Here is a 22,778-nt window from a genome sequence, read left to right on the forward strand (position 1 = left end):
CTGAAGATCTGATGACTCTGGGTTTGAGGCTCATGGTCTAGAGGTTGCTCTCCCTGAAAAGCACTGCCATCAAACATTTGCCCAGACCTAAGAAACACATCTTCCAGAACACTGATGCGTATGTAGACTTGCACTGGTCACTGATTTCTAAGGGTGGCAATTCAGGACATCATTTCCAACATAATGAACCTCAGTTTCCTGGGTATTTAGACTGCCTCATCTTCTCTACAGCATCACCACACAGGGAACTCGTCAAGAGGATCACGGAGCAAAGCCCCCTGAGAAGCAGCTATTTTGGGAAAGCTTCTGTGGTCAGACATTTGTTGGTCCCCAAAGATTTTACTAAATGGGATTTGATTCAGTTTTCTTGCCTGGAATGCTGCAGATTTAAATGCTCCCTACTGGATTACTGTCTGCTCTTTTTTCTGAGGTATTGTGTGGTATTTAACAGAAGCTGCAGGATTGCAGTGTGCTTATTTAATTATGCAAGAATAATGAGAAATTAAATCGCATCTTGGTTTGTATTTTACAACCGAGGAGAAATCTATAGCACTTAAAAAAGTATGGATGTTTATGTCCTACAGAATCCAGCTTGAGACCCACTTCTGCAAATTGTTAGCTCTGAGACTGTGGCTCAGTTTCTCATCCAGTGTCTAATAGCCACTTCCCTTATAAGGCTACAGCGAGTAGTGAATGAAATAACACATATTTACCAATTAGTATAGCACCTAGCAAACAGTAAATGTTTCATAAATGTTAGCGATTACTGCTTTCACTTCTACTACTGCTCTTAGTGGATATATCTAGAGAATGCCTCTGACAAAATAAAAGAAGACTGTCCCAAGGGAAATACTAATTTACCATTTAACCAGAACATAAGATTTAGAGGGGATGAAAATGGAAGAATTAGAAATTTCCTTTAGTGGCCCAAGATTCTGGATAAAAGCTTGATTTTGGAAAGGGTTTCTCAGGGGCATTTCAAGGATCATCAGATACCACAAAGATATTTACATCCATCTGTTCGGTCAAAGGCAGGTGAGAAGCTCCTATATATAGGACAAAGGAAAATCGAGTGCATATTAAAAAAAAACAAAAAACAAATCTTGTCTGTGTTCAGTGATAAATTCTGTGTAAAAATATGTAAATATACCAGGGCAGGCTTCTGGGGGGTTGAGACAACATGGATTAAAGTTTCAAACCTGATTTTGGAAGTAAACAGATCTGGGTTTGAATCCCAGGTAAATCACTGTACTAGCTATAAGCCCTTGAGCAAGATATATAACCTATAGTAAACCATATCTTCCTCTTTTTGTGGGAATTAATTTAGATGCTGAAAGCAAATTAGCAGAGAGCATGGCATGAGCTAAACAATCAATAGATGTTAGCTCTATTTTTCCATGTATGAGAATGGGACATTGGTGTGTATCCAAGCACATAAAACCTTTCTATCCCAAGAAAGTTATCACAGGTGTCAAGATAAAATTAAGAATTTGTATTTTAATCCTCAATTACTCACAGCTACATCTTCCCCATTTCCACAGGCATTGTTTCAATCATCCAAAAATATGTGGCACATCTATTATGTGCTCAGTAGCATATGGTGTGGGGACTCTGGGGGGCGTGACTGTCACTACCAAGCAAAGTTTTAATGGGTGCTTATGATGTTTTCATTACATTACAAGCCTCGTGCTAAGAACTTTAAATTAGGCTTTGTTATTATTCCCATTATACAGATGAGGATGCTGAGAGTTAGCTAGATAAGGTAAGTTGTCCAGCGTCAATCAAGTATTAAATGGCAGGAACCAGGATTCGCAAGAAGGCTTACATGTAGCTCTCAATCCCCACTTTGAACCAATAGCTTATTTAGTCGTCACTCTGCCAGAGCTTTCATTCTGCAGTGGTTAGGAGGTGGGTACAGAGAAAATGAAGCGGAGGAAGTGTTAGCATGTGGGAAATATGGGCTACCATGGGAGTACCCAGGAGAGACATGATCCAGACTTGGTGGATGATAAGCAGTCAGAGAAGGCTTCTTGCAAGAAGTGATGCATCAACCAAGATGAATGATGAGCAGGGGTTGACTAGTGCTGAGGAAAAAGATATTCAGGGCTTATGTAACCACGTGTAGAGACATTTGAGACTCAAGGAAAAGCTTGGCAAGTTGTAAGAACTGAAATAAGCTTAGCAGAGTTAGACCTTAGTGTAGGGGGGTGCATGGACGCAGGGGAGGAGGAGAAGGAAAGGCAAGAGATAAGGCTGGAGAGCTTAGAGGGAACCTGATTGACAGTATGCACAAGTTCAAGCGCACATGGGTTCGAGAGAGTTCCAGATACTAGCCATGGGCCAGGCACTGTACTGAGTGTGAGACCCATGCTTTGCATTTTACCTTCCACCTGCAGTCCTCATGCACCCTAAGTTCTAACCAAGTAAATTACCCGCTCTGTACATTCCCCCCACTCTTTCTTTGCCCCAAATGTTCTCTCTACCTAAAAAGCCTTTTCCTTGCATTTTGATAGGTAGACACAAGGCATACCTCGGGACCAAGCACAGGTGTCACCCTGTCTGGTAGCAACCCTGGATTGACCAGACAGTGGTGGTCCACCTCTGCTGAGATTATCCACCACTTAACCTGTGCCTTCATTAGGGCACATATCAGTTTTGTCTTACAGATGTTTGTTTGCTTGTTTTTAAAAGAATGTTTTCTCTTGCCTAAAGGATTGTGGCCTCCCTGCGAGCTAAGACCCCAGGGTATTCTGGAATTCATCTAGGAACCATCACAGCCTTGCCCAGCCTTATCATCAAAGCTAATACAAATTGACTCTTCTCATTCCTCTGTCTGTATGAAAGCGACTTAACTCAAATATGGTGGATATTGGCAATTTCATGTGGTTAAATTCGAATATAGGCCAACTACTGAATTAAGCAATTTGCATGTGATATCTCAATTGATCTTCACAACAGCCATATGAAGTAGACACTATAATCATTTCCATTTTACAGACAACGCAACTGAGGCTTAGAGAACTTAAGTGATTTTGCTCAAGGCTACACTGACAATAACCGGAAGAGTTTAATTAAGCTAAAAACTGATTAGAATAAAACTGCCTCCTGCTGGTGGGAGTAAGGGAAATATATACTGTTTTCACTCAGTTTCTGTATTTTTCTCTTCTCCATAAGAGGAGTATAATGCCTGATTGTAAATAAGAATGCTATTAAATTAACTGAAAAATGCATAGTTGTAATAATTATTTTATTTTATTCAGCACTTACCTTGTGCCAAACACTACTCTACATACTTTAAATCATTTCATGCTTATAATAATCCTATGAGACAGAGTCTGACAAATGAGGAAACTGAGGCTAAGAGGGCAGAGACATTTGCCCAAGGTCATACAGCTGCTAAGTGGTGGGGCCAGGCCTCAGCAGGAGTCTGACCTCAATCCCGTTCACTCCACCTTTATGCCATGCAGACGTACAAAAGCCCGCACCATATATAAAGGAGATATTTTAAATGGCAAGAAACACAAACATATGTTAATCTAAATCAAGGTTTAAAATGCATGCAAAAATGTGAATGAATTTGATACTTTAATTCCCCCTTGCTATGGCTGGCATAAAATCACCGGCTGGCTCCTTTTAAAATGTTCCACTTTCAAAGGCAAAATTACTTGTTTACTACCCTCCTCAAAGAATAATGATTAGAAAAAACATAAAGGCATAGAGTCATACTGAGGCACGCTTGATGGCTGAGAATCTTGAATACAGAAGTTATTTCTAACTCTGCCACAGGAATTTGTCCGCTAGACCTAACTGGGTCCAAAATGTCACGAAGGAACTAGTCATAGCTAATTTAGTAAGTGGCCTAGGAGGATAAACCAGGCAGGTGAGGGCAAGGGAGGGCTTAGCGGGTACCTAGAGAGCAACCTGTTTGGGGGAAAAAGCAATTCCCAAGTAGGGCTTTAGGAACTACCTTCCATGCACACTCCAGCCCTCAGTCTGTATTTCTGTCTGAGATGTGGAATACAGAAACAGAGAAAGCAAGGCTGAAGTTTTATAGCTTATGGTTAGCCAAGTCTTAATATATGTCCTTTAACATGATTTCTTGTGGCAGTCTCTTTAGACAAGCTGTTGTGCTTTTCATAGCTTCCAGATGTTAGAGCCATGATGCAAAAAATTGAAACAAGTGTAATGGGCTTGATTGTGCAAAATCAGATCGATTCAAATTAATGAGCCCACTAAACATTAACAGTCAATGAGTTTACAAGAGATTAAAACTGAAAACAGCACTAACTACAGTATTTCATGACAGAATAAGGAATGTAACAGCTAAAATGAAAATATTTTATTTCACTTTTATCTAGCAGCAATTTTCAAATCACTCCAGAATATGCTCCACTAAGAAGCATATTGGCATTCACCACCATGTCTTTTAAAAGCAGAATCCAAGGTAAGCGGGAGCATTGCCCTGGGATGTTCCCAGTAGGCATTGCCTCTGAAGGGCCACCTTCATCACCCACATAGCTTGCTTCAAGCGAGTTAATACATGCAAAATGCTGAGCATATAAGGGGCACATAGCCAGTGTTCAATATGTAATGTTTTCTTTCTCCTTTGCCTTATACCACAGAAGCTAAGAAGCCTTTTCCTACTTTCTGTAGAAACTACTGGACACAAACAAATATATTTCAGGGTAAATGGAATCATACGCAGCTGGAGTTTTTCTTCTGTAAATTCATGGGAAGGTGATTGTTTGGGCTAAATCCAGAAGCTTCAATGAATAATTCACTGCTCAAATCTCAATAACGTCAAGATTTTCTTTTAAGAAAACAAGATACGTCTATGGACTTTTCATACATTCAGTGACATTGAATTAACCAGCAGAAAAATGGCTTGACGTTACTGCTCATATAACAAAATTAAATGAGCATGGATTTTAGAGCCAAAAGGACTTGGGTTTGAATCCAGATTTCAACACTTACTAGCTATGTGACCTTGAATAAGTCCCTTAATCTGTCTGGAAGTCATTTTAAAAGGGATAATCCTTTCCTTGCAGTGTTGTTATAAGGATTCAAGATAAAATATGTAAAGCACAGTATAGTCTCTGGCAAATAATCAGCACTCTTAAATGATATCATATTATCACAATGGGTATTTAAGCATACTCCTTACTATTAACTTCTTAATTGATAAAACAGCAATATCACAGATTTAAAAGTTTTCAACAAAAATGTGTGGGTTATTGTCACTGAAATAAGAACAAATGGGATTACTTGGTCTAAGGATCTGACCAACCCTTAAGCCTTCTAGTTCTCATAGAATGCTTTCCTCCAGGAAAACAATAATATCTAGTGCTGATTTTCTCTATAGAGATTTATGAGTATTAAATATATTTTAATATATCTATAAAGAGATTTAAGCTCTTTTTGGAAATAAAGCTGAGGGAGCCATTGATCAGAATTTGACGTGGGAATAATTTCACTGCTGGGCTGCCTTTTTCCAAATACATTTCTCCCCATAAACTGATGGGAAATTCAGTCTTTCATTTTCTGAATATTGCCCAAATGAATTGTGGAAGTCCAGCAGAAGTGCTTGATTGTACTTTCATTAGACTTCTTTTCCTTTAGGCCATACAGGTGCAATGAAAGAAGAAAGAAAATTAATTAAATTTATGGGCATGTTTATACCCTCCAGGTGTCATAAAATGTACTGGCTCAGACATTTTTCAAGTAATTAAGCAGACATCTCTGTGTTTCCTAATGAGTTGCTGCCCTTCCCTTTTTAATCTGGTGAGAGATCTCATCACCTGCCTTCTGTCAGCTGATGGGCTTATTCCCTGGACAAGCTCAGCCTTTTCCTCTCACGCTGCAATGTGCCAATGGGACTCCATGGATATGAATATGAGATCCTCTTTTCCGCAAAAATCTTTCCTAGGGTCAATTAGTGGCTTAAAGATATTAAAAGTTGACTGGTTTGTCTCTTATATGTATTATTAGAGATGCTGGTCCAGATTATTTGAGAAATAATATGAATGAAATATGTTCATATGTTCAAATATATACACATATATATGTGCTCAAATATGTATTATAGATTGTATTATATGTATTACATATTTTATATATGTGTATATGAAAAAAGCGTGACTACTATTTCAGTCTGGGGCTTAGATGAGACAAAATTTAAACTCCAACTTAGAGGATTTATTAATTTGGACAAAGTGAGAGTTTGGCAGGATTCTAGTAGAGGTGAAGACCACATATAACTAGTTTGTTTGTTTGATGTTTATTTATTCATTTTGAGAGAGAGAGACTGAGAGACCACAGGGGAGGGAGGAAGAAAGACTCCCAAGCAGGCTCTGTGCCACCAGCACAGAGCCCAATGTGAGACTCGAACTATGAACCGTGAGATCATGACCTGAGCTGAAATCAAGAGTTGGATGCTTCACTGACGGAACCACCCAGGCACCCCCACATGTAACTAGTTTATATGATGCTCTGTAAATCACCTAGCACTGTTCCAGGCACCAAAGGTCTTTACGGAGCACTAGGTTCAGTTGCGAAAGCAAACTAACAAACATAAAATAAATAAGGCTGTAAGTAATAGAGAACATGCATAAGTGACAGCGTTTCACAGCGATTGTTGAGTCCAAGTGGATGTTTGGAAAAGATACACAAAGGCTACAGAACAGAGGATGGTATGGAGAAGGAAGGCACCCCAAAGGAAGGGAGGTTGAGCTGAACTCAGCCACTGGATAAATAAAGAAATGGGAGAGGGCATCCCAGAATAGGGAGTATTATGAACTTAGCATCTTCAGGGGCATGGAAGGTACTGCTCTCCCTAGAACAGAGTGTGGCATGGGAAGGAGCTACAAATAAGATTAGGGAGGCACAGGGGGCCATATTAAAATGGAAGGCTTAAGAGCCAGGAAGAGAGGTTAGAATTTGAACCTTTTGTGTGGATTCCTCGGCAGTGACATATAATCAATTCTTTTTAAAAAAAAAAATCACTTGAAGAAATCTTAAAGATCAACTAATCTAAACCTATCCTCCCTGCACAACCTTTTCACAGATGAAGAACTATACTGAAAATAGTGTTTTATTAAGATTCATCTGGCAGTGACAGACGCCTGAGTTCCCGGGCACTCATCGTCCTCCAGACCTTCTCTATTTCCGGTATTCCCCATCTTAGCCAAGGAGCACTTTCACCCAGGGGTACCCCAGTCCTCCTTCTCCCTCTACCCAATGACCCTACCCTAGAAGTGTTATCCCTTTATTCCCTCTTACAGCTGTCCCTCTCCTCTGTCCCCAGGGCCACTACCCCAATTCAGGTCTTCATCATTTCTGACTGAAGTGCCACAGGAGATGTTTACCTGTTCTCCTTGCCTTCAGTTTTGTCCCACTCCAGCTCGTTCTACAGATGACTGTGAGTGAAACAAGATTAGGGTGCCTGAGCCATACTTCTTTTGTAAAAATGTATATTTTAATAAAAACTCGATATTAATGTGTTCAAAATGATGATTTGATATCCATCCACATAGTGAAATGATTACTATAGTCAAGCTAATTAACAGGTCATCTGCTCATATAGTTACTATTTTTTCACGTGTGTAATGAGTGCACCTGAAATCCACTCTTAGCATATTTCTAGTGTTCGATACCGGATTATTAAGTATGGTCACCAAACCATCATTCTTAAATATCTTTTTTTTTTTTAAGTTTATTTATTTATTTTGAGGGAGAGAGAGAACAAGTGGAAGAGGGGCAGAGAGAGAGGGGACAGAAGAACTGAAGCGAGTGGGCTCCATGCTGACAGCACAGAACCTGACAGGGGGCTCCAACCCACAAACCGTGAGATCAGGACCTGAGCCAAATTTGGACACTTAACCAACTGAGCCATCCAAGCTCTTTATCAAGCCATCATTCTAAAATGCATTATTTTATTATTGTCTTCAGAGTAAAACTCCAAACTCCTGTGCTTGACTGCCCCTAACTGCTCCTCTTACATCCTCTCAACCGATTTCCCTCCCCCATCAGGAACGTCCCCACTGTTGATGTTTATATATTAATGCAGCCTTTGCTCAAAGGGTTTCTCCTTCCTGGAATGCTCCTCTCCTCCTCCTTGAACATGAAGCTCTGGCATCAGGTCCTTTAGGAAATATTTAAGTCACACCTCTTTTAGTTGCGAATGACCAAAATCCTAACCTATCCAACTGAGAAGCTCAACCAACTTAAACAACAACAACAAAAGGGATGTACTGACAGAGAGGACTACCATGGACAGGGCACAGGCATTGCCTGATCTAATGACACACCTCTTATCAGATCCCTCTCTGGACCTGGGACTCCTGCCCGATCCCCCATTATGGGAATGGTTTCATTTTATGCTCCTACAGGCAGGCTTTCTTCATGTGGTAGCAACACAGCTATAATCAATTTCTTCTTGAACAGAGATAAGAGAGAATTCTAAGGAAAGTTCCAGGGAAATGTGTTCAGTTGGCCTGACTTAGGTCCTATGTCTATTCCTGGGCTTATTACCGTGGGAAGTTGGATGGGGTGCACGAAATCGGCTCAACCAAGGTTGTGTGTTAGAGGCTGTCACTGGGAGGTGATGAACAAATGAGTACTGAGCACAGGAAAAGCAAGAGCCAACACAAGAAGCCTTTCTTACCTGTCCAGGCTGAGTCACCCCCATAGATGCCCCATTCACACCTTTTCCATTCTGACATGTCACCATTATATCATGATGCTTCCTTTTCTGCCTCCCCCAAGGATATACTCTGAGGCATATCCTCACATGACTGCAGTGCTTAGCATACAGTAGTCTCTTGAAAAAAACATTTATTGAATGGACAAAAAAAATGTCAAAATTTGTGACTAAAAGAGAATAATTACCACATAGTGGTAATCAAAGCAGTAAATAAGGTTTCGAACAGAGACAGACCAGAACAGAGGAGCAAGGATCCAGGACTAATGGCATGAGGGTATGTGCTGTTGAACAGAGTGAGGAAAAAAAGTGAATTCACCAAAGAATAAAAGGCAAGCAGAAAGTTATTAAAAAAAGAAAAAAAGTAACAGAAGAGTTTGTGATATCAAAAACCAAGCAAAAAGCTTGCAAATACAAAATGTAAAATTTTTAGGTTTATTTGTTTGTATCCTGAATAACTGGGAATGTTTTCTAATTTCCTTAAGCAGCTGTATTTCCTGGCTAGAACAAGAATCTCACAAATCAGTTGGTGGCATGTGGGCAGGGGCATGGAGGCAGTAGTGGTGGTGGAGTCCCAGAAAAATCCTATAGAGGCTGCAAGCGTTGTTGAGAGCGGGCAGTCTGTCAGAGGAACTAGGGGACAAACCCCCACAAGAGACCATCTGGCTGAGAGACTTAAGGCGCCTTCTAGGAGTGAGATGGCCCAAGGGACGGGGAGGTGAAGCAGACAAGCCTAATCCAGGACGAAAGCCTGGGTTGGTGGAAGGAAGAAAGTCTGGGTCAGCACAGCATAGTGCTGGTCACTTACATGCCTCTCAGGCAGCTCTCTGGGAATAGGGGATAGGGACAACAGATGGAAAATGACAGAGTTCCCTTGCTGTGCTGCTTGGGGACATACATGATAAAGGTTAACGTTGAAGTGAGCAACGAAGCTCTCCTGCCACTTCCGCATGAGTCAGACTCTGATCTTAACGCTTTGAGGTCTTGAGACAACACACAGTCCTCTGGCATCTTCGGGACTTCAGCATCAGCTCTGTCACCCCTCCAGTCAAGGTGAGGAGGCGGGCAATGGGATGTCCTGCAGAAACCATTCTACTATGGATTCCAGAGGCAATGACAGCACAGTCACTGGAACCAGAATTATATCTGTTGATACCCATTACCTCATTTTCAGTAGGCAAAGTTTTGAACCATTTTGAATATTAAAAACAAAAATTAAAACAGGGGTGTCTGAGTGGCTCAGTCGGTTAAGCATCTGACTCTTGATTTCAGCTTAGGTCATGATCTCAGCTCAGGTCATGATCTGGCAGTTCATTGGTTCAAGCCCCACATCAGGCTCTGTGCTAACAGCTTGGAGCCTGCTTAGGATTCTCTCTCTCCCTCTCTCTCCACCTCTACCCCACTTGTGCTCTCTCTCTTTGTCTCTCTCTCTCTCTCTCCAAATAAATAAACATTAAAAATGAAAACAGCTGGGGCACCTGGGTGGCTCAGACAGTTGAGCATCAGACTTCGGGTCAGGTCATGAACTCTCAGAGCCTGGAGCCTGCTTCGGATTCTGTGTCTCCCTCTCTCTCTGCCCCTCCCCTGCTCATGCTCTGTCTCTCTCTGTCTCAAAAATAAATAAATGTTAAAAAATTAAAAAAAAATTAAAACAGCTAGCATTTATACCCCAGACACTAAACATATGTATAGTTTCTCCACAGAAAAGTTCATTTTTGTCCTTAATTTTTGAAGAAGTTGATGGAAAGAAAAAGCAGAATCAAGAGACTCTTAAAAATGAATAATGAAGTACACGATGAGAACTCTCGCTAAGCACCGTAAAAACCTTGGCTTCATGCCATCTCCTTCCCAGTTACAGTATTCTTCCTTTAGAAGGTGGTGATTCACAACTGGAAAGCATTTCTTTAGCATGCATACCTACTGTAATACGTATCTGACTCCTTAGAGGAATTTTTCACAGATACAGGAGGAAAATGGGAAAGTGTTTCAAGCAAAATGAAATCTCTAGGTCTCATAGTTACTGCTAGGAAGAGTGTCTCTTCAGAGTGCAAGCCACAGAACTACTATTATAGAGGATAATAAAGCTGTGTCGGACAGAGAAGAGGATTTCTCTCATAAAACCCATACTGACACTTATGACTGTCCAGGATACCTGAGAAATTAGGAACCAAGTAATTGGATGTTTCATCTCCAAAACATGCTCCATACCACTTTTGAAAAAAATGTCAGTGAAAAATCTTTTTTCTTCCTTCTAGAAAATTACAAGACATAAATCTCTCAAGACCAAATTTCAAAGTGGCTGCCATGTTCATATGCTTAAAGTGCTATGTATCAGCTTCTGCCCATCCAGTTGCACCAGAAAGGTGGGAAAACAGAGCCAAGGAATTACACTTAAGGAAGGTTCATCTGAAACTAGCACTTAAGCTAGGCTGGTACATGATCTAAAATCTCCCTGAGTAAAGGAATTATCTGATTCACTCATATGATCTCCCACAACCCAGCCTTACATAGTAGCCAATACATAGCAGGTGTTGAACAAATACTTATTAATTTTTTTTTAAATGGTTAAAACCTAAAACTTATATACTTGATTCTCCAGGAATAATGTTTGAGATGGCTACCAGGTGCAACCTCTAGCAGGTCTAGAAGCTGAAAGCCCCATATTCATTCACTTAAGCAGGCATCTGTGTAATGCTGCATGAAAAGCATTAGAAGACTTTGTAGCAGACTTTGTGCAAAGGTGAATGATACAAGTCTTCTCTAGACAGAATTCCCAGCCTAACTAGGAAAACAGACTTGATTAAAAGTTCATCATAGGGGAGCCTGGGTGGCTCAGTTGGTTAAGCTTCCGACTTAGCTCGGGTCATGATCTCATGGCTCAAGAGTCTGAGCCCCACAACAGGCTCCATGCTGACAGCTCAGAGTCTGGAGCCTGCTCAGATTCTGATTCTGTGTCTCCCTCTTTTTCTGCATTCTCTGTCTCTCTTGATCTCTCTTTCAAAAAAAAAAAAAAAAAAAAAGTTCATCATTATAAATGGTACCTTCAAACGGCCAGAAAACATAAAATGCTCAATTTTATTACCCACCAGGGAAAGGAAAAGTAAAACTACAGCAAACTATCACGATACACTCCAGAATAGCAAAAGTGAGAAAATATGAGATATTGACTGTTGGTATAGATATGGAGCACCCAGAATTTTCATGCATTGCTAGGTGGTGTGGGCAGGGTGGGAGATGAGGGAAAAATAGGTGTGGTCACTTCAGAAAACCACCTGTCTATATTGAGGAAAGCCAGAAGTAAGAGTAAGTTATGACCCAGCAATTACACTCCTAGGTATACACATGTTCACCCAAAAAACACGTATTAGAAAGTCCCAACAGCCCTGGAAAACTACCTAAGTCTTCATTCACTGTAGAATGGACACATAAATTATCATATAGTCACAAAATGCGCAATGAGAATGAACAATCTACAACTAACACAATAAGGCAGATTAAATCTAAAACACATAATGTTAAACTAAACAAGTCAGATGTGAAAGTATGCATATTGTAAGATCCCATTTCTATGAAGTTCCAAACAAGCCAGACTCATTTATGCTGTAAGAAGGCAGATTAGTAGTGAATAGTAGTTATCTTCTGGGACTGGGGGCAGTTAGGAAAGTGTTAAAGGCAGTTGAATGGGGAATGAGAGGTATTCCTGGGCATATTGGTAACGTTCTGTTTATTTATCTGGGTGATAATTGTGTAGGTGACTTTTTGTTTGTGAAAATGCATTGTTCTATATGTGATTTGTGCACATTTCTGTATAAATATTAGACTGATACAACAATTTAGCAAAAAGCCTCTTTTATATACTGAAAGAGAATTATAAAGAAAGTGCTCAGGGGGTGGTTCAGTCAGTTAAGTATTGACTCTTGATTTTGGCTCAGGTCATGATCCCAGGTTAATGGAATTGCGCCCTGCATTGGGCTCTGGCTGAGTGTGAAGCCTGCTTAAGATTCTGTCTCTCTCTCTCCCTCTGCCCCTCAATCCCACTCTCTCTCTCTCTCTCCCCCTCAAAAAAATAAAAAATAGAAAATAAAGTATTCAGGATTTGTGGTCAAGGGGGTATTATAATTTCATACTTTGGGGCTCAATATCCAAGTCCAAACATTGGACAATAACAGATAAATTTTAAAAATCATTATAAAAATTTTAAATAAAAAAGGAATGACTGACCTGTGGTTTTAGCTCTCAAAGAGCTTAGAAGTCATCACTCCCATCCTTATAAAAGAAAAAAACTGAATAAATTAAAAACCTTTGACTTTTCTTGGATCTGTCAGAGAACTGTGGTTGCATGGGAAACCACCACGCTGAAATTTCCAGAAAGATACTGCTTAGATCCAGAAAGACACTGCTCAGATCCACTTACCTGGGGCAGAAATCCCTGAAGCCATAAACTGATAGAGGCACTTAAAAGGGATTGTTGATGGATGTCTGGAGGCTAAGTGTGGACTAGCATTAAGACTGAGACAGTTCTGGGGGCCAGAGCCTTAATGGGGTCTCCACCCTTCCATAGGCTTTATCTTCAGAAATCCCACCAGGTTCTCAAGATTCTCTCTGACTCTGATAGGGGAAGGGAAGATAATCTTTGTGCAATGTGCCCAGAACCTGCCCCATAGAATACTTAATGTTGAGGAAAAGACTGTCAGAGCATTACTCCAGCTGGAAGAATGGCATTTACTCCCACACAGCCCTCTCTAACATTCCCAGATTACCTGACAGAGGAAAAAACATAGTCAATAGGGGTGAGGACTTTGTGGAAATAGATTGGTAACACTGCAGCCAGCAATGGAGCAAGAATGGGGGTGGGGAAAAGCTATGCCATGAGAAAAACCCTTCTGAAGGTTACAACCCCAAAAGACATAGGCAATGAAAGACACAGATTTAATCAGAAGATCAGAGAATTCCCTTTCCCTGACACTTTACGATCACAACAGTGCTGCTGTATAAAAATGGTGACTCTTAGTTGAGAGAGCTCCAAGATTCAGTTTTTCTCTGAGAAGGAGTAGTTAGGGAAGCCCAAGATCAAGAGGGGAAACAAAAATAAGAACACTAGAGAAATCTGAAGCTTCTAATTCCTACTGCTACAGCAAACATTAAACACAGCCCAAGTCCTAGACAGATTAATGTAAACACTCACACTAAAGAACTATTTACCTCAGTTCTTATTACCCAATGCATCAAATCTGGCTTTCAACAAAACAACACATGGCATACCAACAAGGCAAAACACAGTCTGAACAGACAAAGGAAGCATCAGAATCAGATTCAGATATGACAGGAATTATCAAAGAATTTAAAGAACTATGATTAATATGCTAAGGGTTCTAACAGAGAAAGCAGACAATGTGCAAAAACAAGCAATGTAAGCAGAGAGAGTAAACTCTAAGAGAAGAAAATAGAAATGCTATATATTCTGAAACCACTACACAGGTATCCTAGAATGCTAAAATTAATTCTAGTTAATTTTAAGATTAAGAAAGTGTAGAAGCGCCTGGGTGGCTCAGTCAGTTAAGCATCTGACTCTTGATTTTGGTTCAGGTCATGATCTCATGGTTCGTAGGTTCGAGCCCCCGGTCAGGCTCTGTGCTGACAGCGTGGAGTCCATTTGGGATTCTCTGTCTCCCCTTCTCTCTGCCCCTCCTGCACTCACTATCTGTCAAAATAAATAAGTAAACATTAAAAAAAAATTGTTAATTAAGAAAGCGTATAGCAGATAGTGGAAGACAGGTTTCTCACCAGTAGAGTGGGAAATTACAGATAAGCAATGGGAGAATGCTAGTGGGATTTGTGTGCTAAGAGATTAAAACTGGAAACATTAGGGGATCCTGGGTGGCTCAGTCGGTTAAGAGTCCGACTCTGATTTCGGCTTAGGTCATGATCTCAGGGTTCCTGAGTTCGAGCCCTGCATTGGGCTCTGTGCTGTCAACGGCAGAGCCTGCTTGAGATTCTTGCTTTCTTTCTCTCTCTGCCCCTCCCTTGCTCTCTTTCTCTCTCTCTCTCTCAAAAATAAATAAATAAACATAAAAAAAAAAAGAACTGGGGACATTAGATGAATTCATGTTTAGCTAATATAGATATAGATGGTTTCCTACAGAAATAGTTATGAACACGTGTGTATACAGGGGTTACTCTATACATGACAGTTTCATCGCTTTGTCAGCTGAGACGGCCTTGAAGCAAAAACAGTCTAGTAGCAATAAACATACCTTAGCACATAGATCTTGGTTTCTAATACCATTCTCCAGCAAAAAGGGCCAGGCTGCTTGGGGAAATGGTTGATTTTAGGGCTGGAACTGGAAATACACTTTAAGGCATCTTGTAGTGTCAACAAGTAAAGAAATGTTAATACACATGCCATACACACACACAATGATGAGTGTATGTCAAAGGAACCTAGGAGCCAACTGAAGGAGCTCCCAATGGTCACACTTGTACCAATTTATGTAAATACTTTACCCTCAAAGAAGTGAAACAGAACTCCGGATCCTTAAGCAGGGGCTATGCGCAGTTAGTTTCTTTTTTTTTTAGTTTTTTGTTTTTGTTTGTTTGTTTTTTAAATGTTTTTAAATATTTATTTATTTTTGAGACAGAGAGAGACAGCATGAATGGGGGAGGGTCAGAGAGAGAGGGAGACACAGAATCTGAAGCAGGCTCCAGGCTCTGAGCTGTCAGCACAGAGCCTGACGCGGGGCTCGAACTCACGGACAGTGAGATCATGACCTGAGCCGAAGTCGGACGCCCAACCGACTAAGCCACCCAGGCACCCCTAGATTTTTCTTTTTAAGTTTATTTATTTTGAGAGAGACAAAGACAGTACGAGTAGGGGAGGGGCAGAGAGCGTGGGAGACCAAGAATCCCAAGCAGGCTCTGTGTTGACAGCACAGAGCCCAATGCAGAGCTCAAAGTCACAAAACTGCAAGATCATGACCTGAGCTGAAACCAAGAGCCAGTGCTTAACTGACTGAGCCACCCAGGTGCCCCCTGTTTTTTTGTTTTTTTTTTTAAATTTATTTAGTATTTTTGAGAGAGAGAGCACAAGCAGGGGAGGGGCAGAGAGAGAGGGGACAGAGGATCTGAAGTGGGTTCTGTGCTGACAGCAGAGAACCTGACTTGGGGTTTGAACTTTTCAACTGTGAGATCATGACCTGAGCTGAAGTTGAATGCTTAACAAACTGAGCCACCCAGGTGCCCCAGTAAGTTTATTTCAAAGAATACAGTATAAAAGAGGGATCAAAGAATAACTTTATAGTACAGAAGTCTGACAAAGGCTACGTTGACCAGGTGATCAAGGTTAACAACAGCAGTGATAGGTATGTAAAGTACGTAGTATGTGATCTTCATATAATGTGATCAGAATGGTAGTTTATCTTTGTGGTCTTCCTACCAAAATACATAACCCCAGTCTAATAATGAGAAAATTATCAGGCAAATCCTATCTGAGAAACAATCTATAAAATGCCTCACCAGTATTCCTCAAACTGTCGAGGTCATCAAACACAAAGGAACTGTGGGCAACTGTCACAGCCAAGAGGAGCTTACGGAGACATTGACCACTAATGTAATGTGGTATCCTAGATGGAATCCTGGAACTAAAAGGGACATTCGGTAAAAACTTCTAAAAAATCTTAATAAGTTATGAACTGTAGTAATAATTATATACCAAGACTACTTCATTAATGGTGAGGAACTTCTCTCACTAATTAGACATGTTAATAAGAATGAAAACCAGATACAGATATATAGAAACTACCTTCTTTACAATTTTTCTATAAGTCTACTCTATTATTCTAAAACAAAAAAATTATTTCAAAAAAATGAAAAAGAAATCATATGATAGAAAGGAAAAGAAAGAGAGAGAGCACAAAAAAAGAGATATGGCTAATCTCCCAAATAAGCTAAACTACTGGGGTCAGAAATGAAAGAAACACAAAGAGTAAATGCGACTGAATCTGAGAGTTTACTGTGTTTCAAGTCTGGAAACCAGCACATGTGACTGCGCAGGTTTCTTGTGTGGTGGCTGGAAGTAAAGTGCCTACACAACAAGAGAGACTATACACAAGCATGGCTCCCTCCATCTTGGAAGGTGGCTCAAGAATCAAAGCTGGTGCTCACATGAAGTTGAAAACCTAAGGAGTCAGGAGGAAGCAAGCACAACATGGAAGCCAACTCCTGGGCCAAGCTGCTTTTGGCTCAGTGGCTTCATCTGCAGTATCTCCAGTATCACCTGTAGACAGGGACCTGAAAGCCTAGGGGTGGACTGGTGGAGTGCGGAAATTTAGTGGAGTATCCCCTAAACCAGTGGTCATGATGAGTGTGTACAGAGAGTATGGGACAGGGTAGGAGGCAGGAAAAGCCAGATTCAAGATAAGTCATGTTTCCATTATCTATTGCTATGTAACAAAGTACTCTAAAATTCTGGCTTAAACCAATTAACATTTTATTGTATCTCATAATTTTGAAGTTTAGGAATCTGAGCAGGCCTCAGCTGGGTGATTCTTCTGCTCTACCTGGTATCAATTATGGTCACTTGATGATATTAAGATGGTGGCTAAGTGACAGGAGGGTCAGAGACAGCTTTGTTCACATGCCTGATTCATTAGGAGGGACACATCGAAAACCAGAATACACTCCCTTTCCACATAGTCTCAGGGCCTTTCCACACAGTCATTTGCATGTAGTTGGACTTCTTACATAAAAACTCAGATCCATAAAATGACTATTCCAAGAGATAGAAAGTACCCAGAAACTGGCTCCGTATTACCCCCATTGCATCTTGGTCAAAAGAGTTACAGATCCCACCAAATTAAAGAAGAGATATATATCCACCAGTTAGTGAAATCTGTGACCATCTTTAATTGACCATTGTTCTCGATCCAAAACTCTAAAACAGGTGATGACAACTAAAAATTTCAACCAAAGAAATCAACAAGTAGGCTATAAAATGTGTTCCAGATGAAATGAAAACAAGAACATCTGATAACTTCAACATAAAAATGTTTGGGATATTCAAAGAGATACAGGAAAATAGCATCAATAAAAAGAAAACCTAGGGGTGCTGCGATGGCTCAGTCAGTCAAGCATCTGACTTCAGCTCAGGTCATGATCTCACGGTCTGTGAGTTCAAGCCCCGCGTCGGGCTCTGTGCTGACAGCTCAGAGGCTGGAGCCTGCTTCCAATTCTGTGTCTCCCTCTCTCTCTGCCCTTCCCCTGCTCATGCTCTGTCTCTCTTTCTCAGTCTCAAAAATAAATAAAAAAATTAAAAAGAAAAAGAAAACTATATCACAAAATACAAAGTAGCTAAGAAGAGTAAGCAGATTAGAACACTTGAGTATTAACCTTGTTTAGTAGAATAAACTTTATAAATCTTGTTTAGTAGAATAAACTTTATAGAGTAAATGCAAAAATTAGTGAACTGAGAGATACTATTGAGAAATTCACCCAAAATGCAATGCAGAAAGTTAAAAATATTTTTTAAAAAGTTTGAAAAAGCAGTTAAGAGACATAGATCAGTCGAGACTCTCTGACACTTCAAAAAATAATTCAAAGCATAAAACAAAAAGAATGGATAAAAATTTCCAAAACTGAACAAAAATAAATGCTCTCATATTGAAAGTATGTGGCCAAGCTGACAAACTAAAAATAAAACCATATTAAATAGAGCTTATCAAAATTGATGAAGAATAACTATAATTATATACATATATTCCATAGGGAAAAAATCATTGTCTACCAAAAAACCCCCCAAGATTGATAAAATTTGCAATAAATTGCATTAGTAACAATAGGTGTCAAGAAACAATAGAGGGGCACCTGGATGGCTCAGTCAGCTGGATGTCCAACTTTGGCTCAGGTCATGATCTCACGGTTTGTGGTTTGAGTTCCATGTCGGGCTCTGTGCTGAAAGCTCAGAGCCTGGAACCTGCTTCGGATTCTGTGTCTCCCTCTCTCTCTGTCCCTCCACTGCTCACACTCTGGCTCTCTCTCAAAAATAAACAAACATTAAAAACATTTTTTTAAAAAAAGAAATGATGGAAAAGATTCTTCAAAGATGGATGGAAAATTAATGTCAATTTGGAATTCTATCTCTGGATATATTACTAAAGAAATAGAGGGAGAAAAGACTTATTCAGACACAGGCTACAAGAAATTAGTACTCATAGATTCCTACTGAAATAATTTTTAAGGAATGCATTTGAGTTTCAAAAAATTGTAAATTCATGGATACCTGCGTGGCTCAGTCGGTTGGGCATCTGACTCTTTATTTTGGCTCAGGTCATGATCTTACAGTTTGTGGAATTGAACTCCATGTCAGGTTCCTGCTCACAGCATGGAGCCTGTCTGGGATTCTCTCTCTCCCTCTCGGTCTCCCCTCCCTGGCTCTCAAGCACACCGATGCCCAGCTTAAATAAATAACCTTTAAAAAAAATCGTAAATGCAGAAAGATAGAAGGATGAAAAAATGAATATAAGTAGTCAAAGGAATTGGCAAACTCTTGCTAAATTTAATTACCTGCAAAAACAAAGAAATACTATTACGTTTTAAACTGCACAATCAAAATTCTAGACAATAGCAAAAACAGAGAGAAGGATGAAAGGTCAGAGGGTAGGGATCTAAGATCTTTTTCATTTAAAAATAGTGTGGACATATTGAATAATTTTTTAAAGTTTATTTCTTTATTTTGAGAGAGAGAGAGAGAAAAAATGTGTGCATCCACGAGCATAAGCAGGGGAGGGGCAGACAGAGATGGAGGGAGAGGATCCCAAGCAGGATCTGTGATGTCTGCATGGAGCCTAACACGAGGCTCGATCTCACTAACCTCCAGATCATGACTTGAGCAGAAACCAAGAGTCTGACGCTTAACAGAGTCACCCAGGCACCCCATAAATTTTTATTTAAATTATGAATAATTTTATGAATAAAATTAAATAAAATTTAATAAATTTAAATTTATTAAAATTATGAATAATTTTAAATTTGGATTGAAATTTTTGCAATTAAGATACATTTGATGTAGCTTCACATGCCTTCACAAAAGGCATTAATCTAAGTGAAAAGGAAGCCAGTCTCAAAATACTACATGCTGTATGATTCCATTTAGATGAAAAAGGGAAAACATTTGAGACAGAAAACAGATTTGTCACCTTAGATGGTGATAGGAAGGGCTCATGGAGGAAAGACAATTGATTTTTGAAATGAAAAATCAAGCCCTCCTTCACATCAACAAATTATGTGAAGAAGCACTGCGCTATTAGAAAAAGGCGCAACCAGTTCTTCTAACTTTAAAAAGGCTTTGAAAATTTCCTCATCAAAGAGTATTAAAAAGACAATGAATTACAAAGACAAAGAAATCTTCAAAGTGCTGGCCAAGAAAGAATGGAGAATGATTTGGTCAAAAAACTCCCTTGGAGGAATATGGGGGAGGAGCCAAGAGGGCAGAACAGCATGGAAGATTTTTGTGTGTCTCGAGTCCATGAAATACAGCCAGACCAACACTAAACTGATCTGAGGATTAACACAACTATCTGCACAACCTAAACACAGAATTCAGCAGGTGCATGGCGCCAAGAGGTGAACTGGGGGAGAGGCCGCAGAGGGCAGGGAGTTGTTTTTGCCTGTGGAGAGAGGACAGAGACCGGGGGCGGGGGGAGAATACGGGAAAAGCACCCCCCCAAAGCAGCTGGAGAGAAAGTGCAAAAGTGGAAACAGCCGCAGAGACTGAACTAAAAAGAGAGAAAGGAGGAAGGCGAGGGTTTAAATTCTATTAAGACTATAAACAAGGGGAGCACAGAGTCTGAAACTCTGCAGCACACTACCTGGCAGTGCTCTAGTGGGAAGGGCGAATCCTCAGGAGCACAGTGGAGTCCGGGGTTCTTCAGGGCACATGGGGAGAGGTGGTTCCCCTGGTAGAAGAATACCTGGTAGAGGCTTTGTGGGTTCCCCAAAGGCAGGGCCCCCGTGGACCCGGGAGAACAACCACATTCGCTGGTGCTGGAACAAGGTAGTTAAGGATGAAGCCTGGTGCCAGATGTGTGTTATGATTTTCCACAGTCCCTGAAATGCTGCTGCTACATTATCGCATAAATTTTTTCTATGGCAGGCTGGCACCTGGCCGCAGTCTCTGGCTATCAGCAGCAGCACAGTCCCGCAAACGTTCCTGGATGCGGCGACACCCGGCCATTGCTAGGTGAGACCCTCCGGCAGAGGGGCAGAACGCGTCAAAGCCGCAGTCCCTCAGAAGTAAGACGTCGGGAAAAACAGCCGCATCTGAGATAAAACTCAGGAGGTAGGTGCTGCCTGGGGCTTGGTCACGGACTGTGTAAAAGTGGGGAGTTAAAGGAAGCCGGAGACAAAGGACGGGTGCGATATTGCTGATCGGTGAAAACAGAGTTCTGATACTGAAGACTGGTTGGCTGGGTGCAGCCATTTTCACCCTTCCCGCGCATGCGCATATGCACCTACAAGCGCCGCAATTCACCCCAGTAAGCTAAGCAGCGCCACCTAGTGGAGAAAGGAGCTATTACACAAGCCCCGCCCAACTTGGCCAACCTTGCTCTTAAGGAACACAAGTCTCTCCACCTGCTTAGCTTATGGACTATAAAGCGCTTCATAGTTTGACTTCTGGGGGAAAATGAAATAATTTCAGTAGTATTTCAGTCCATTCACCGATCCATCTATTTAATTTTCTTTTTCATTTTTTCTTTTTTCTTTTTGCTCTTTTTTGTTTCTTTTCCTTTTCTTGAATACACAGAGAAAGAAAATTCGTTTTTATTTTCAATTTTTATTAAAAATATTTTTCTTTAATTTTTCTACTATATTTTTTATTTTGTGTAAATTTTTTCAAATTCTATTTTTCTTCCATCATTTCATTTTAGTCTAATTCAATGTAATCATTTTTTCAAATTTTCAAATGATTTCCTTTTTTATTCTTTCCCCTTTTTTCTCTAACAGATCAAGCCCCTGTCAACACCCAGACCAAAACACACCTAGGATCTGGCATCATTTATTTGATTTTTTTTGTGTGTTTGTTTTTAATTTTTTAATTTTAATATTTTTTATTTTAATTTTTTTACCTCATTAATTCCTTTTATCCCTTCAAAATGATGAAATGAAGGAATTCACCCCAAAAGAAACAGCAGGAAGAAATGACAGGCAGGGACTTAACCAACACAGATACAAGCAAGATGTCTGAACCAGAATTTAGAATCACAATAATAAGTATACTAGCTGGAGTCGAAAATAGATTAGAATTCCTTTCTGCAGAGATAAAAAAAAAAAAAGTAAAACCTAGTCAGGATGAAATAAAAAATGCTATAACTGAGCTGCAATCTCAAATGGAGGACAAGGAGGCAAGTATGGATGAGGCAGAACAGAGAATCAGCGATATAGAGGGCAAACTTATGCAGAATAATGAAGCAGAAAAAAAGAGGGAGTTTAAGGCAAAAGAGCACGATTTAAGAATTAGAGAAATCAGTGACTCATTAAAAAGGAACAAAATCAGAATCATAGGGGTCCCAGAAGAGGAAGAGAAAGAGAAAGAAAAGGGGGTAGAAGGGTTATGTGCGCAAATCATAGCAGAAAACTTTCCTAACCTGGAGAAAGACACAGACATCAAAATTCAGGAAGCACAAAGGACTCCCATTAGATTCAACAAAACCAACCATAAACAAGGCATATCATGGTCAAATTCACAAATTTGAGGCAAGGAGAGAATCATGGCAAGGAGAATCATGGCAAGAGAATCATGAAAGCAGCAAGGGAAAAAACTCCTTAACCTACAAGGGAAGACAGATCAGGTTTGCAGCTGACTTATCCACAGAAGCTTGGCAGGCCAGAAAGGAGTGGCAGGATACATGCAATGTGCTAAATCAGAAAAATATGCAGCCAAGAATTCTTAATCCAGCAAGGCTGTCATTCAAAATAAAAGGAGAGATAAAAAGTTTCCCAAACAAACAAAAATTAAAGGAGTTGGTGACCACTAAACCAGCCCTGTAAGAAATATTAAGGGGGACTCTCTGAGGGAAGAAAAGAAAAA

General features: G+C 40.2%; 1 protein-coding gene across 12 annotated transcripts in view; it reads right to left on the reverse strand.

Annotated features, from left to right (window-relative positions):
- Positions 1-22,778, reverse strand: part of NTNG1 (netrin G1) — a 333,701-nt gene that overhangs the window by 241,985 nt on the left and 68,938 nt on the right. Inside the window, exon 1 of one of the 12 annotated variants that reach the window (XM_019457681.2) lies at positions 20,560-20,689. The exons of the other annotated variants lie outside the window; for them this stretch is intronic. The gene's annotated coding sequence lies outside the window, so the exon portion shown is untranslated. Of the gene's footprint in view, positions 1-20,559; positions 20,690-22,778 lie in introns of those variants that run through there. 12 annotated transcript variants of the gene reach the window in all.

This window comes from Panthera pardus, unplaced genomic scaffold (genome assembly GCF_024362965.1).
Source record: "Panthera pardus isolate Hobbes unplaced genomic scaffold, ASM2436296v1 HiC_scaffold_11, whole genome shotgun sequence".
Classification (NCBI taxonomy): Eukaryota; Metazoa; Chordata; class Mammalia; order Carnivora; family Felidae; genus Panthera; species Panthera pardus.